The sequence below is a fragment of the Magallana gigas genome, chromosome 10 (genome assembly GCF_963853765.1).
Source record: "Magallana gigas chromosome 10, xbMagGiga1.1, whole genome shotgun sequence".
Classification (NCBI taxonomy): Eukaryota; Metazoa; Mollusca; class Bivalvia; order Ostreida; family Ostreidae; genus Magallana; species Magallana gigas.
This window is the reverse complement of record NC_088862.1, coordinates 21828827-21846537: the sequence shown is the minus strand read 5'-3', so window position 1 is coordinate 21846537 and position 17711 is coordinate 21828827. Positions and strand designations below refer to the sequence as shown.

Sequence of the window (17711 nt, the reverse complement as noted above, 5' to 3'; positions counted from 1 at the left end):
TCAATTTGAATGGATTAAAAACAAAGTTCTATCTGGCTGTCTTACTTTCCATTTTCACAAATCTTGTCTACGACACCCGTGTAAACATTGGCCAATTTGTTGATAGCCTGTTGAAATGAAAAGCATTTATTGCCAAAAATTAATGTTTAAAATCAGGTTACGATGATGGTGACCTACTGGGGACACAATATTCTATCATTTTGAGCACACATATCTTACCTATCGTCTGTTACTCCACCTTCAGTGTTTTATTCATTTTTCTCAATCACGTATCTTTAAAAAAAACAGAAATACAAAAAAATAAAATACCATTCAATAAGTAAGTACATGTCGCGTATGTCGTAAACCCCACAGCGGATCGAAGTTCTAATTTTTATTAGGTTGTATGTATATCTATATTTTTTTGGAAAAAAAGGCTAAAACAAAAGAAAAAACCCAGTACATGTAATTTATTAAACATAACAAATTCTACCGAAACAAATGCAAAATTAAAATGAAGTATGCAAATACATGTACATCAGCTGAATTAAAATTAAAATGTAATTGTTATATTCAGTAGTATATTCTCACTATATAACCCTATATAGACGAATAGTCAATAATTTTAATATAAGCTCGTCCGAAAAATATTGACCGGTCAATATTTTTTTGATATTGACCGGCTAGGAATAATATCTAAAGAACATTCCCTCTATTTCAAATAATCGCCTCTGATTTGTTGATTCGTAAACGATGACGTAAATAATTCTGCGCGACTCCAAAACAAGATGACGTCATAATAGATACAATAGACACAGTCAAGGCAAGTAAACAACGGACACGAAATGCGACGGTTTGCTATCATAACGGATATAAGGATTTGCGAATTACTGTGAAGTAAAAACAGGTAGAACATCTGTATGTTAATTCTTACGGTCGGCGGAATATCACCAGTGACCGTTTGATGATGAGGATAGTTTGGAAATTAACTCTGCACAAAATTGAAATCGTGAATTCTTTGTTGAGCTGAGAAAATTACGGCGGTCTGTTTTCAATTACTTTCTTAAATTTTGGTTTATTTCTTCATATACCAAAACAAATGTTGACTGTGTTTGATGCTGAGGATATTTTGGAAATGAACTTTGCACAAAATTGAATTCGTGAATTCTTTGTTGAGCTGAGAAAATTACGGCGATCTGTTTTCAATTAATTTCTTAAATTTTGGTTTGTTTTTTCATATAACAAAACAAATGTTGACTGTGTTTTCGGGCAACATTGATTATATTAGCCCCTTTGGGACGAAAATATTGCCCTCCGCTTCGCGTCAGGCAATATTTCGTCCCTCGGGGGCTAACACAATGTTGCCCTCAACCCCAGTCAATATTTGTATAATATAAAACAAATATAAAAATGAATTTACAAATGGATTTATTTTCAAAGCAATAGCAATGTACTGGAATGAAAGAGGTATAACCTTTAGAGTTAAATTTAACAGGACGCGACACTCAAGTTCCCTAAATATTTTAAACAAAATTTTCTTCGCGTGCGAGGTTTGCAAGAGCTTTGTCGGAAATATTTCTCATCGAAAAAACAGACATTTAATGTCTCTTGTAAATCATTGTCCAGATTATTTACATCTAGATCCCGAAAGGTAGTCCCTGCAATTCTATCTATCTATCTATTTATCTATCTATCTATCTATCTATCTATCTATCTATCTATCTATCTATCTATCTATCTATCTATCTATCTATCTATCTATCTATCTATCTATCTATCTATCTATCTATGTTTTGTATTTGTAAGAGAATGCAGATCTATATTATTCATATACTCGTACATGTACTGATGCACAGTTTCAAATATAAAGTTTTTTATATGTTCATATGCCATTTCAAAATCCCGGGTACGGGGGATTTGGCAGACTATGTACGCTTTTGTCCTTTTTGATTACTTTGGTGTCAGTCCCATACTTCCTTAATCTACTTAGAATTAGAACTTCCATCCGCTCCTCGGTTTCCGATATTTTGCGTCTGTTGTAAACCCCGCAGCGGATCGAAGTTCTAATTTTTAAAAGATTGTATGTAAATCTGTATATTTTTGGAAAACAAAGCTAAACACAAAAGAAATAACCCCAGTACATGTAATTTATTAAACATAACAAAATCTACCGGAACAAATGCAAAATTAGAAAAAAGTATGCAAATACATGTACATCAGCTGAATTTCACACGCAGTTGACAAGATTGCAATTTGGCTATTTTATAATTGACAATTTTGATTTTACAACCAATAAGCATGCAGGATATACAGAAAGGACATAACAAAATAATTGATAATATAAAACAAATATAAAAATGAATTTACAAATGAATTTATTTTCAAAGCAATAGCAATGTACTGTAATGAAAGAGTTATAACATAAAGCGTAAAAAAACAAACAGGACGCGACACTCAAGCTCTCCTAAATATTGTAAACACAATTTTCTTCGCGTGCGAGGTTCGCAAGAGCTTTGTCGGAAATATTTCTGGCCAAAAAAACAGACATTTAATTTCTCTTGTAAATCACTGTCCAGATTATTTAAATCTATGTCCCGAAAAGTAGTCACTGCAAATCTATCTATCTATCTATCTATCTATCTATCTATCTTTCTCTCTCTCTCTCTCTATCTATCTTTTTTTTTCTCTCTCTATCTATCTATCTGCACATGTTTCAATCAATCTATCAATCTATTTATTTAAGATTATCTTTTTGTTTGTGTGTTTGATTAAGGATATGTGAACCTGACAAAAACAAGTTCATTGCGCAACGCGAACTGTCGTCTGGCGACAAGCAATCGTATTTCACATCGAAGGTTTATTTGCTTAATTTAAGGTTTAAAACAGTGATATAAAATGTGTAAGTTTATGAATTTGCATGAAATATAATTTATATCAACATTTACATCAAAAGGTTTTACTTTTTTAATCATTTACAAACTTAAAGTTTACGACATACTTGCGCCGATTTCCGGTAATTTCCCAAATCTCGATGTAAACAACAAGTCCGAATGACAAAAACTGATGGATATTATTAGTGTATGACGAATATTGCGAACACAAACTGATGTCGGGTGTCATAAAAAGGGAATGGAAAAAAGGACGAGACCATACACCAGTTCCCTGTGATCTAAACCTGCCATTTGCAAGCAGTAAGCATGGTAGGTGTCTTATCATGACATGTGCTATATTGTATTATGTTAACGTTACAGATTATTATGCTCGTTTATTATCCACGTGAAAACAATATCGCCTAGCCTATTTGCAGAATAGCTACACAATAATCCTAATTTGTTCAAACATTAAAATTATTCATTGTTAATTAAGTCAGTGTTTGTAATTAAAATAATCACAATTTTAGTTCGAATTTTCTTAAATGAAATTAACCATCTGATGATAAATGGTAAGGTTGACCGCATAGAGGGCCCTGAGTTTACACTAGCATATGACAAGCTTATTTACCAACATTTACTCACAAAATATTTTTAGTCTAACACTTTCATGCACATTAGCTTGAACAGTATATTTGTAAGGAATAGGTTATATGTTTGTATTGATGATTTTTTATCAACACATAAAATTATAGACGAAAAATGACATCACAATGTACTGGCGAGAAATGGTACTCGGCGAGAACTGGTCGCACGCCAGTATAGTTCATAACATGAAGAATTAATCTTTTATTCACTATCAATAACTGATAATGTTGATTCTCTGTACTGTGAAAACATTTGAACAGCTGACTGATATTCACCTTTATTGAACTGTAAAAATCAAAGTACAGTTGAAAGAAAAATTAGTATATCATGGTTTATCGGTTGATCGAATTGCTCACATCATATTTAGATTTCATGTGCTGGGTTCATTATTGTTACAAATTCTTATTTTTTTCCCATTATTTTCAAATCATTAAAACGCAAGATTTCTAAATACACACAGTTATATAAGATATGAAATTGTCAAGTTAAGTAAGATTAATTTAAATTTTCAAGATTAGAATAAAATGTTGACAACTTTCACCTGATATCAAATTTTTATATAGAATAATCCATTTATATAAGTTCTGTCTGTCTATGTTGCATACACTTTCATGATATGCCTATATGAATTTTATATATTTTTCTACATGTAGATTCTTAAAATCATCCTTTCATATAAGTCCTTTTTATATGTTATAAGTAATAGTACCAGTAATATCAGTTTTTTGTTTTTTTTAATACAGACTTTTCAAACCTCCAAGAGATGAGAACATCACTGGTATGTGTTAACGAGGTCATTCCTAATACAAGACACAATGCAGAAAAATATAAGACTAATGTAAAGAACTGAAACCATGAGTGATGAAGAGAAGAGCTGATAATCAGATTATTGTCTCTGTTATGTTCATCCTGATAAAGCCTTTCCCGATTGATGCCCTGGATCATTTATTTGGTAATTTAAGGATGACAATATTTATTTCAACATTTATGATATAATATTAAGACAATTAATAAGCAGCACAACATATCCTGAAATATGAAACTGGACCAAACCTACCATTTATGATTTATTACATTTACTTGGATTTGAAAACCATTTCTGAAACTCCAAAAGTCATGAATAATTTGGACATATAATGCATACAATTAAGAATTAGTATTGTAAAAGAATATATATTATGATAATGCATATGCTATAAGAAATACAATTGATAGATATCAATTCAAAAGGTGTTTATACTGACCAAGTGCAGTAATGAAGTTTGTAATGGCTATATACTGTTCATGTGGAGAAACTGGTTTTTAAAATACATGTCTTATGTTTATAATTATGTTTAATTTGATGATTGCATAGTATATCAAATCATCATTTCTGTCTATTAGTGTCTGTCTGTCCATCCATTTATCTGTATGAAGTCTGTTTTAGTTTATAACCCTGATGAGGTTACTGATGTAGATCAAGTTGAGATCATCATTATGACACTTATATACAAAAAGCCTCACAGAAAATATCAGTCCTCTTAAATTACAGAGTTTTTGAATGAGTTATGAATGTATGGTTGAGTAAAATTTTTATTTTAAATATTTTTTGAAATGATTTTTGTGAAAAAGAATATTTTTGTTATAACTTATCCTTATCTATATTTTTATCATTTTTGCATGAAAAAAATATACATATCCTAGTTAGGCCACACCAATATAATTTCTTGCTTGTCGGACATTAAGTGGAAAAGGATACAAGCGGGCTAGCGATAAAATAATAAGATTATTATTTTTTGTAGCCAAAATTTTGAGGCGGTCCATAATGATATGATTTGTAAAGTTTTATTTAAACACGAGCATGCAGGATCCAATAAAAAAGAAATTTAATTGGTGTGGCCTTCCACATTTTCTATATTTTAGTTCAAATTGAGGCTGAACCATTGTAATATATTACCCTGCATAATCATTCTGATAAAGTCTCAATCATACATAATAAATAGCATCAAGAACAATATGGGGACCAAGGAAGGGTTCAAAGTTCAAAGGAATTATAGGATTGCATACAATCATGTATATACATAAGGACAAATCATAAATCATTTCAGAACCTGCAGTGTTGTTTAGTCCATTCAGATAATATGATTTAAAGAATTATCATGATTAAGTATCAAATTTCATTTTATACCTGTAATCATTTGAAAGATTCTCCTATTTTCTGACACCCATTTTAATGCAATACCTTAAAAATCAGACAAAATTTTTAAAGATTGATAGAGGAAATTCAAATTAATTACAATCAGTATATGATTTTTATGAAACCTGTGATTTATTTGGTTTGATTGTATTTTAAATCTTTCAACAAAGGCTTAATAAAGATTGTGTGTATTAAAGTTTTCATGCATGTTTTTCTTTTTTGTGTACAGAGACTAGAGTTTCTTGATTATATCAGATGCACAACTATGACACTCTGTTAATTACCATTTAAATAAACTCTTTATGAAGTGAAAAAATTGTTAAATTAAAGAATCATTTTCTCTTTATGTGATTGGTTTTTAGAAATACTACCATTTATGGCAGTGTTGACTTTCATGAAGTGCCAGAGTGATTTTTTGTAAAAGTCAGATCAGAGGAAATTCGGATTTTCAGCCTTTTTAATTCAATTAGTTGTAGTATTTACAACACAACTCCTTTAATTTTGTTCGACAAGAACTTATGCAGGTTCACAGTATAACTAGTTGAAAGAAATCGCCATTTAAAACTGAATTATACGTCTTTTTGTAACAGCATGTAGGGTTTGTAGCATCTATTTCAATAGAGGTCAGAGGAAATTCAGACGTTATTATCTTTTTTTCTAATTCACTAACATGCCAATTATTGATTACTATTTTTTTGCTATTTATCATTTCTTCAAAAGTACATAAAAAAAATAAGAGTGTAATTATCGAAAATTGTATTTTTTGCAATTTTTCTAGCTCGGGTCACGTCAAAAAATGTCACTTTTTTAGTGGTCAGAGGAAATTCAAACTAAAATAGCGGATTAAATAAAAGGAATTCTTATAATCCATTTTCAGATAAATAGAGTATTTTATTAACCTTTTTAATATTTTGGTGAGAAAAGTTTTCTAGTTATTTGTAAATATGTCTTTTATGACATTTTAAATTTGCATTTAAGGTATTTTGTCTCGTTCTAATTTTTTGAACGTGGGTAAGTTTGAAGGTCGTTGCCATGGAAACGAACTCACGAACATATGCTTAAAATGTCTTTTTTGACAAAAACAAATGGATTAGAGTCTGTTTAAACAATTTTTTCAATTATTCAATTAGTTTCATGTCAGGTTCACATGTCCTTAAGGTAGCTCGCGGGTTTACCTGCTTGTGAGAAAACCTACCTTGAAAATTTGTCCACGTGATCCATAGGTTTTATAGTTTTATTTCTAAAATTTATTTAAGATTCGTCTGCGCGGTAATAATGTTATTGTGTTTCAAATACAGTGTCATTAATAAAATCAAGCAACGCCATTTCAATGAAATATATAGTAAAATGCACATTTTAACCGAGAAACGCATTACAAAACTATGCTCCATACTTTTAAACGATTCAGACGAAATTAATCATACTCAACACAAAAACAGAGGAGATAATTATGAATCAATTCATAAAAAAATATCAGTATGTGTTCTCGGCCAATTTTTGGCAAAAAAACTTTAAAGATTTAAAAGATTTCTCAAAACCTTATATTTTCATTACGACGTTAGCCTGACGTCATCATTTCCTTACTTCTTAGAACACCAAAACTGGAATGCATTTATTGACAAGACTAGCTAGCTGTTTAACACATTTTAGAACATGTAAATGCTTATTAGACATTATTGTGAATGTTATCAAATGCAGTTAATGTAAGGCTGTAAAGATACAGAAAATTGCTAATTTTGTTTTTATGAAACTCTGAGTCAATCAATGCAAAAATAAAATGCTAGGCAACTACTGACATTATAAGTAAGTAATCGAATAGAACAGTTATCTCAAGTCAAAAGAAATTTAATAATTTAATCGTTAGTACAGATAATTACGGAAATTATAATTGTAAAAAAAAAGCGAAGTTAATGCATTCATTCTATTTTAAAACATGACTTTAAATGGAAGAGTTCTAACGCAAACTCATTCTTTATCTTTATAGAACAAAATGTGACAATGTATGTGACATCTTTAAATTTTCAGCACTTGATATTATAAATCTTTGTATAAACAGTCATAAACCGCATATGAGCTTTTTAAGATATTTTCTTTTATACTTCTAAATATCTCATTTGTCATTTTAAAAAAAAAATATGAGTTTACTATGACGGTCAACTCTTTACATCGATTCCTATTGTGACGTCAACAAACCCGCGAGCTACGTTAAGTTTCATCTTTAACGGACATTTTGTTCAAAAATGTACAGGTGCATGTTACAGTAAAAAATATAAAATGCATGATGAAATGAAAAGGTGTTTGTTTTGTTTTTTTTATTGAAGACTTCCATTAAGTTTTACAATTTTGTATCATTAAGTAAACGTGAGCGACCAAGACCAAGCAATTCCTTTTTAAACAAAGAAAAATTAAGAGTCCTGAAAATCGTGATATTATATATCAAACCTGGTAAATCTGCGTGTTTTCGTGTTTCTGACATGCATCACACGTTTTCATTACTTTTATACTTAACAGTCTTCTTTATGCAATTCTTTTTTTTTTCAACGAAAATGAAATATTTTGTTGCGTTCAGTTTCACTTAATCCAATTGATTTAATACTAATGCTATTCTATATCGTGTGGCACTCTGTATTTTGTGGAATGGTTTCTGTCTCAGGGACTGTTGATAAGAATGTAACATTCCGTGTAAGTCACCCACAACGTGCTGACAGATCCCTAGTATCTGCCAGGCGAGGTCTCTGAGAGGTAAAGCTACATATCCCCCGTCATCATAGAGCAGCAGTGTCTGTAGATCTGTCAGTGACTGTAGACACTGGGACCAGTTACCTAGTCTATAGTTACTTAACCCGCTTAACATGTCTGTCATTATATAGGGTGATATACTCAATATATGTAAACCATTGTCTTTTACTGCTCTTTGTTCTAAAATGAGTTCCTGAATGTAATAAACATCCTTGCCAAGATGTACATTAAATACCCAAGCTTTCTTCATACGTTTAGACAGAGACCAACCAGCCACACATCCATTGTATCTTACTCGGTCTCTTCCCTTATATAAGATATAGGACTGAGTGAGACTTGATTTAACCAGAGCTGTAACGTGAAGCGCCTCATTATATCTACATGTTCTGTAGTAATACTTACCAAGATATAAAGATTTTTATATATGTTCATATGCCATATCAAAATCCTGGGTACGGGGGATTTGGCAGGCTTTGTTCGCTCTTGTCCTTTTTGATTACTTTGGTGTCAGTCCCACACTTCCTTAATCTAATTAAAATTAGAATTTTCACCCGCTTCCCGGTTTCCGATATGTCGCGGATGTCGTAAACCCCGCAGCGGATCGAAGTTCTAATTTTTATTGGATTGTATGTTTATCCGTATATTTTTAGAAAACAAAGCTATAAACAAAAGAAAAAAACCAGTACATGAAATTTATTAAACATAACAAAATCTACCGGAACAAATGCAAAATTAAAAAAAAGTATTCAAATACATGTACATCAGCTGAATTCCACACGCAGTTGACATGATTGCACTTTGGCTATTTTATAAGTGACAATTTTGATTTTACAACCAATAAACAACATGATATACAGAAAGGACATAACAAAATAATTGATATTATTAAACAAATATAAAAATGAATTTACAAATGGATTTATTTTCAAAGCAATAGCAATGTACTGTAATGAAAGAGGTACTCTACTCTTTATGTTAATAAAGAGTAGAAAAAGAAACAGGACGCAACTTAAGTTCCCCTAAATATTTTAAACAAAATTTTCTTTGCGTACAAGTGCATTTTACAGTAAAAAATATATAATGCATGATGAAATGAAAAGGTGTTTGTTCTTTGTTTTTTTATTGAAGACTTCCATTAAGTTTTACAATTTTGTATCATTAAGTAAACGTGTGCAACCAAGACCAAGCATTTCCTTTTTGAAAAAATACAAACAATAACAGAGTCCTGAAAATCGTGATATTATATAACAAACCTGGTAAATCTGCGTGTTTTTGTGTTTCTGACATGCATCACACATTTTCTTTACTTTTATACTTAACAGTCTTCATTATGCAATTCTTTTTTCAACGAATATTATGAAATATTTTGTTGCGTTCAGTTTCACTTAATCCAATTGATTTAGTACTAATGCTATTCTATATCGTGTGGCACTATGTATTTTGTGGAATGGTTTCTGTCTCAGGGACTGTTGATAAGACTGTAACATTCCGTGTAAGTCACCCACAACGTGCTGACAGATCCCTAGTATCTGCCAGGCGAGGTCTCTGAGAGGTAAAGCTACATATCCCCCGTCATCATAGCGCAGCAGTGTCTGTAGATCTGTCAGTGACTGTAGACACTGGGACCAGTTACCTAGTCTATAGTTACTTAACCCGCTTAACATGTCTGTCATTATATAGGGTGATATACTCAATATATGTAAACCATTGTCTTTAACTGCTCTTTGTTCTAAAATGAGTTCCTGAATGTAATAAACATCCTTGCCAAGATGTACATAAAATACCCAAGCTTTCTTCATACGTTTAGACAGAGACCAACCAGCCACACATCCATTGTATCTTACTCGGTCTCTTCCCTTATATAAGATATAGGACTGAGTGAGACTTGATTTAACCAGAGCTGTAACGTGAAGCGCCTCATTATATCTACATGTTCTGTAGTAATACTTACCAAGATATAAAGATTTTTATATAATATGTTCATATGCCATTTCAAAATTTTGGGTACGGGGGATTTGGCAGGCTTTGTTCGCTCTTGTCCTTTTTGATTACTTTGGTGTCAGTCCCATACTTCCTTAATCTAATTAATTTTATCCGCTCCCCGGTTTCCGATATGTCGCGGATGTCGTAAACCCCGCAGCGGATCGAAGTTCTAATTTTTATTGGATTGTATGTTTATCCGTATATTTTTAGAAAACAAAGCTATAAACAAAAGAAAAAAAAAGTACATGAAATTTATTAAACATAACAAAATCTACCGGAACAAATGCAAAATTAAAAAAAAAGTATTCAAATACATGTACATCAGCTGAATTCCACACGCAGTTGACATGATTGCACTTTGGCTATTTTATAAGTGACAATTTTGATTTTACAACCAATAAACATGCAGGATATTCAGAAAGGACATAACAAAATAATTGATATTATTAAACAAATATAAAAATGAATTTACAAATGGATTTATTTTCAAAGCAATAGCAATGTACTGGAATGAAAGAGGTATAACCTAAAGAGTAAAAATTAACAGGACGCGACACTCAATCTCTCTTAAATATTGTAAACACAATTTTCTTCGCGTGCAAGATTCGCAAGAGCTTAGTCGGAAATATTTCACACCGAAAAAAACCAGAACGTCTCGTGTAAATCAATGTCCAGATTATTTACATCTATATCCCGAAAAGTAGTCCCTGCAATTCTATCTATCTATCTATCTATTTATCTATCTATCTATCTATCTATCTATCTATCTATCTATCTATCTATCTATCTATCTATCTATCTATCTATCTATCTATCTATCTATCTATCTATCTATCTATCTATCCCTCCCTCCCTCTCTCTCTCCCTCCCTCCCCCCTCTCTCTCTCTCTCTCTCTCTCTCTCTCTCTCTCTCTCATTTCATCAATTTATTAATCTATTTATTTTAAATTATCTCTGTCTGTTTGATTAAATTTCATCTTTAATGCACATTTTGTACAAAATAGTACAGGCACATGTTACAGTAAAAACCATATAATAAATGAATGAAATGAATATTGTCATTTTATAGAAGACTTTAAAGAAGACTTCCACTAAGTTTTACAATTTTGTATCATTAAAGTGTGGGACCAAGACAAGGAAATTCTTCTTTTTTTAATCATACAAGAACGACCTGAAAGTCCTAAAAATCGTGATATTTTATATCAAACCTTGTAAATCTGCGTGTTTTTGTTTCTCTCACATTCATCATACAATCAGGAAATTACAAGTTTTCCTTACTTTTATAATCATTGGCTCAAGACATCCACCCAAACAATTTGTAACAACCAAAAAGCAAGATGTAATGGTAAATTATTAAACAGTCTTATTAATGCATTTCTTTTTTTCAATGAATATTAAAAAAAAATTGTGTTGTATTCTATTTCATTTAATGCAAATTTATTAAAAATTAATGCTATTCTATATTGTGTTGCATTTTGTATTTTGTGCCATGGTTTCTGTCTCAGTGACTGTTGATAAGACTGTAAAGCCTCGTGTAGGTCCACCACAACGTGCTGGCAGATCCCAAGTATCTGCCACGAGAGGTCTCTGAGATGTAAGACAACGTATCTCCCGTCGTCATAGAGTAGCAGTGTCTGTAGGTCTGTCAGTGACTGTAGACACTGGGACCGGTTAGCTCGTCTGTAGTTGCATAACACACTTAACATGTCTGTCATTTAATAGGGCGAGATATGCAAGGCATTTTCACCGTTGTCGGTACCTGCTCTTTGTTCTAAAACAAGTTCCACAATGTAAGCAGCTTTTATAAGACGAACATCACAAACCCAATATTTCTTCATACGTCTAGACAGAGACCAACCACCCACAGATTCATTGTACGTCTCTCGGTCTACTGTGTTATACAAGATATAGGGCTGAGTGAGTCTTGATTTAACCAGAGCTGTAACATGAAGCACTTCTATATTGACATGTTCTGTAGTAATACATAGCAAGATACAACAAACAACACACATCACCCACTCTATCTGCCAGCTTCAACAAGTTACAAGTCTGTCTGTCTGATCCGTAGACTTTCTTATTTGTACTATCTAATGAACTTCATGTACTGAGATTTATGAATGCTGTGTCAACTAAAACAGCTGTTATGTCGTACATGTATGTAACGTTAATATTTCATATTCTGTATGTGATTGATTTGACAAAATCATCATGTACTTCAGAGTTAGATAATTCTTCCCTATCTTATGTCTTGACATTTTTTTCTGATATATTTCTGTTCTGATACAATAATCGGTATCAGCAACGCTCTTTATTTGACCTAGAAGTGGTTCTATTCTGACAAGACAGTTACATATAACTGGTTCAATCATTACTCTGACCATTGGACTTTGTAACAAACAGGTCATGACCATTTCGTAATACATATTAAGCTGTTCTAATAGACACTTGCGTGTGTGTTCATCTCTAACTGTAGACAATTTACGGCAAACATGTTGTTCTGTGGAACAAAAAAGTTTGGTAACACACCGCAATGAACGCATTGTAACAACTATTTGAACCATCTCCAGAAAAAATCCAATAAATTATTTGGATACCATGTAATATGTTCAATTTTTTTTTGTATGAACAATTTATATAATTTCAATTCCTTTTTGATAGATAACCATTATCACTTATAATCAGAGTATTATTCAGATGTAGCTTTGAAAACATTATATCCAGAGGCAGAATTAATCTGATTGTACCTAACTGCTATAAAACAAAACGGTGACTGTTAACAATTCATTTATAGTTTTATGAAAACCAAGGGCATAAATCAAAGGGCTTTAGATGCAATGAAAAATAACTTTTTATAACGTCTGTAATGTTAATAATAAAAGGCTTTGGATAATCAGTTCTACTATGAGAAATATGTTTTCATTACTTCTTTTTTTTAAATATTGAAAGTCGTTAGATAAAAATCAATGATAATATAAGAACACAAGGTTGTGCTTCTCTGAATGATGATCAATCTTTATACCTTGTTTTTTAGTGTTTCAGGATTGGGATTGAGACAGACGAAGATTACCAGCATATTTGATGCACCTTTAAAAAAATGAGAGAGAGAGAGAGAGAGAGAGAGAGAGAGAGAGAGAGAGAGAGAGGCTACCAGTATTTGGTGGATCAGTAAAGCAATGTGAGAGAGAGAGAGAGAGAGAGAGAGAGAGAGAGAGAGAGACATGTAAATATCCATTGCTTGGGCTCAAAAAATAAGATGAGATAATATATCAGTCATTATTCATGATGCTTCAAACCCGTTTGATCCCATTTATCAATATTCCATTTGACACTAAAAGGGGAATAACTTGAATGCCTATATGATAACTGAATACAATTTATGACCTTAATGACTGTCAATTTCGATTATTGCTTTGTCTTAATCTTGTGGATTGTGAAAAATGTATTTTATAAAACCATTTGTGTTCATGAAAATAATGCAATAACCTGCTCAGACATTCAGGTGGCCATGGCAATGATTTGTTTGTTTTATCTACTTTTTAGTTATGGTAAGAAAATAAAAAGTTATAAAAATTTTTTATACGATCTCTTGTTATATTTAATTTTACTGATGACTTAAAGGTGACGGGCATGTAGCAATTATTCTTCAGGGGGAGAAGGGTTTAAGGCAATGACACTGCATAAAATTGTCATACCCCCACCCCTCCAAAAAAAGGGAATTAAAAGAGGAATTTAATTTACATGTTTATTGGCCAAATATATTTATTCCAGCTTCCTCTTGCATACAAGGGCATGAACTAATGCAGCACGGCATGATTACCAATAATGATAACGTGCCTTGCAAGTCCTATCAGTACGTGTAGGTCAAATACAGCAATTCTCTAAGGAATAAGGAATTCAGGGGAAGAGCTCTCCCTCTCTCTCTCTCTCTCTCTCTCTCTCTCTCTCTCTCTCTCTCTCTCTCTCTCTCTCTCTGTGAAAACATTCAAGTTCTAAATCTAGATTATTTGGATTTTTTATCAGAAGACGAGACATGGCTTAAAATTAATATTCACGGTAGATGGCAAATTTGTTGACTATCGAGCCTCCTCAACTAAAACTCCCTAAGGTCCATTGTAATTCTCTGTTCCTTTAAAAAAATAATAAACAAAATATTAGAGCGACAATTTTTGGAAACTAAACTAAAATTGAAAATGTCCACCTATTTCTGCATAATCTTGAGAGAACTTTCCTTAGTTTAATAAATCGATTTTGTTAGATACAGTCAGGAGTTCCTGTGATACGTGTACATGTTTTTTTTTTATCTCGGGAACTTGTTGAGAATCTTGTATCGAATTTCATTAGTTGTATAAAAAAAGATTGTCAAAACAACAACCAGGAAACTGCGGTACGGGTAGTATATAAGAACACTTATATATATAATAAGATAACAAAGCCAAGACTTAATGATAAATGAATGTAATGATTAAATTAATAAGATTAGTTACATGTAGCAATAAATAATATACTTGTACATGTATAACTATTTACCAAAATCATAGAAATTCAACGCGCGTGATTCATCGCAAGCGCCGTTTTTTTTTTTTTTTTTTTTTTTTTTTGGAGATACATCAATGTACAATGACACGATACTCAAAGCTCCAAAAATGTTAAGATGTGTAAAACAAAATTATACATGTACATGTATACAAATGTTGAAAATTACGATGTTTTCATAGGTTTGCTTTTATGCTTGAAAATTATATTGTATGCGAATAATAGTTCTGATTGTCTGCTTGTAAAGCATGCAACGAATAAAAAAAATGAAAGATATAAGATTACTTCATTAAAATAATGTAATGTGTGACAATTATTATCAATCACATAATTCAATGTGATTAGGTATGGCGTCCCGGGTGGACTTCTTGATGCCATTTTGAGAACGAGGACATACATGTAATTAATAGCTTCGTTAATTAAGCATGGGGATTATTATCCTCAGTAAATGTGCCACAATTAATTATACGCCTTTATAAAACACGCCTGATTAAATACCCACCAAGTAACAGATTCATTGCTATTTGATGATTTGAGTTAATGTCTACTGTAAATGGATTACATTGATACATATTTCTACGCATCTGATGAATTATTCAGAATCTTCAAGTGCAGAATAAGCAAAGGAAAGTCAAAGCGGATTTTGGTAAAGGTTTCTGTTCTTCATTTACCAAATATCTATGATACGGATGAGATTTTATGTTCCTAAATTACTGACAATACTTGGATTTAAAAAAGGTATTTATTACTTTACTGTTGATTAATATTTTTTATTTAGATATGTCCTGCTTTTTTTCAGAATTAATTGCGAAATGGACTTCTCTACAAACAATACTTCAATCAAAATCAAAGAATGGAACACTTCAAATATACCGGGTAGGTTTCTTTGATTAAAATGTAATATTTCCATCTAATATTGAATTATTTATAATCACAATCAAATTTAACAACAGTAAAACCAGCTTTTACAGCAATCAAACTTATATTTTATATATTACATGTAACGTGATCATTATCTAGAGCAATTAGGAGCATATATTATAAAAATGGAACTTTCTTATTGCTACATATTCAGGTCTGGTGGGAGCCATTTTATACACCGTGGCGGCAGCTTTCCCATGTGAAGCCTTACATGTGTTCATCAAAGTCCAAGAGCTCAAGTTGCACAGCAGGTACCCCCCCCCCCCCAAAAAAAAAACCTTTTCCCTTGGAAAGGTGGAGACGATTATAATGATGATGATGATGATGACGATGATGATGTCTTATTAAATTGAAGTTTTAAACAAACGCATGCAATCATTTGATCGACATTAAACAATATAAAAATTAAATAATCTAGATTAAATTATACATGCTTTCAAATCTATTTTCACAGGAAACACAAAGTCCCGGTGCATTTGGGTCTGTCCACGTGTCACGTGGTCTTGACAGGGCTACGCCTCAGCCTCGTTCTCGCTGTGTTGTCCGGAAACATGTGGGTGTGGATCTCGCTGGGAGTGGTGCTGGGACCGGCTATTTCTTTCTGAGACCGTGTCTGAACAGCGCAACATCCGGGGTATCAGAAGATGATGACGTCAACGGACATGCTTGTGCTCGATTGAACACAGTCCGGAAATTAGGTCACTACAGCGTGCACAAATCGGCTCAACAGATCTGCCCGGCACAGGATGAAAAACGTGACGATTACTACAAACAGACGACAGAAAACAACAACAACAGTGATACAAACAACAGGTTCGACACGGACAAACAGACGCAGCCATTACTCCACACAGCTCCACAATGTGCAGAGGTACCGACACTCAATGAAGAGCACTCCTCCACTACGTTCCTCCCGAGCGCGCAACCCACCTGCACAATACAGAACATGAGCAACGAGGAACGATGGGACTACATCCGGGAAACTTTCCAGAAGCTGTCCCGTTCTCACCTGTACGCCGGGCTGGAGAGACGCCGGATGCAGGATCAGAGTTATCTCCCTTGTCAGAGCCCGCTCAACACTAGCCACGTCCACTGGGAGAGTTCCTTCGATGTGTCCGCCGTGGACTTCAACGATCTGCTGAACGAGGAATCGTACCGGGCGCAGGAAATCGCCCAGGGATCCCGAGGGCGATTGCTTGAGTCAAGAAGAGTGTCCAGCACACGGAGCAACCTCCAAAGCATATTTATTAAGGTGTCCATCCATCCTGAAGGTGTCATTGATAGGAAAAGACATATCCACCTAGCATATTCCTTCAGATTCCGGGACCCGCCGTCACCAATTTCCGTCACGTGTACCCTGAAATCTGAAGTTTTACCTCAATAATACCATGAACTTGTCTTAAATTAGGAATTTAGTAATGCGCTTAGTGACTTCAATATGTTGGATTCGATGGGGCCATATGCCCCTATTTCAAGGGATATTCCTCGGTTAAGAAGCCGATGTGCTGATGAAGTTCACTAGCACTCTAAAGCACAGTCACATTTTCTAAACCACTCGTGCATGTTTATGTACTAGACACAAATGCGCAGATCTAGGTATTGATCCCTTCTGGAAAATTTACATTTTTAAAAATTAAGCAAAGAAGTTATCGAAAATAAGCATCGGCCTCAAGCAGCAATATTTTCTAGGAGGAAAAAGTCTAGATCCGCGCACAAGTCACCTGTTGCTACATGTATTGAGTTATTTTATGTTTTGTATATAATAATTGTTTATTCGTCGTTATTTTCTTCTTGTTTCTTTGCTTTTTATAGTGTGTTTAGAAGTAAGAGTTTAACATTTTAAATTAAAAAAAAAACCAGAA

At 32.8% G+C, this 17711-nt stretch overlaps 2 protein-coding genes across 5 annotated transcripts in view; both read right to left on the bottom strand.

The window, feature by feature from the left end:
• Positions 1–17711, bottom strand: part of LOC105317104 (uncharacterized) — a 125265-nt gene that overhangs the window by 53952 nt on the left and 53602 nt on the right. The window contains exon 1 of one of the 4 annotated variants that reach the window (XM_066073796.1): positions 16859–16981. The exons of the other annotated variants lie outside the window; for them this stretch is intronic. The gene's annotated coding sequence lies outside the window, so the exon portion shown is untranslated. Of the gene's footprint in view, positions 1–16858; positions 16982–17711 lie in introns of those variants that run through there. 4 annotated transcript variants of the gene reach the window in all.
• Positions 1–17711, bottom strand: part of LOC136272210 (uncharacterized) — a 35791-nt gene that overhangs the window by 4834 nt on the left and 13246 nt on the right. The window lies entirely within an intron of this gene.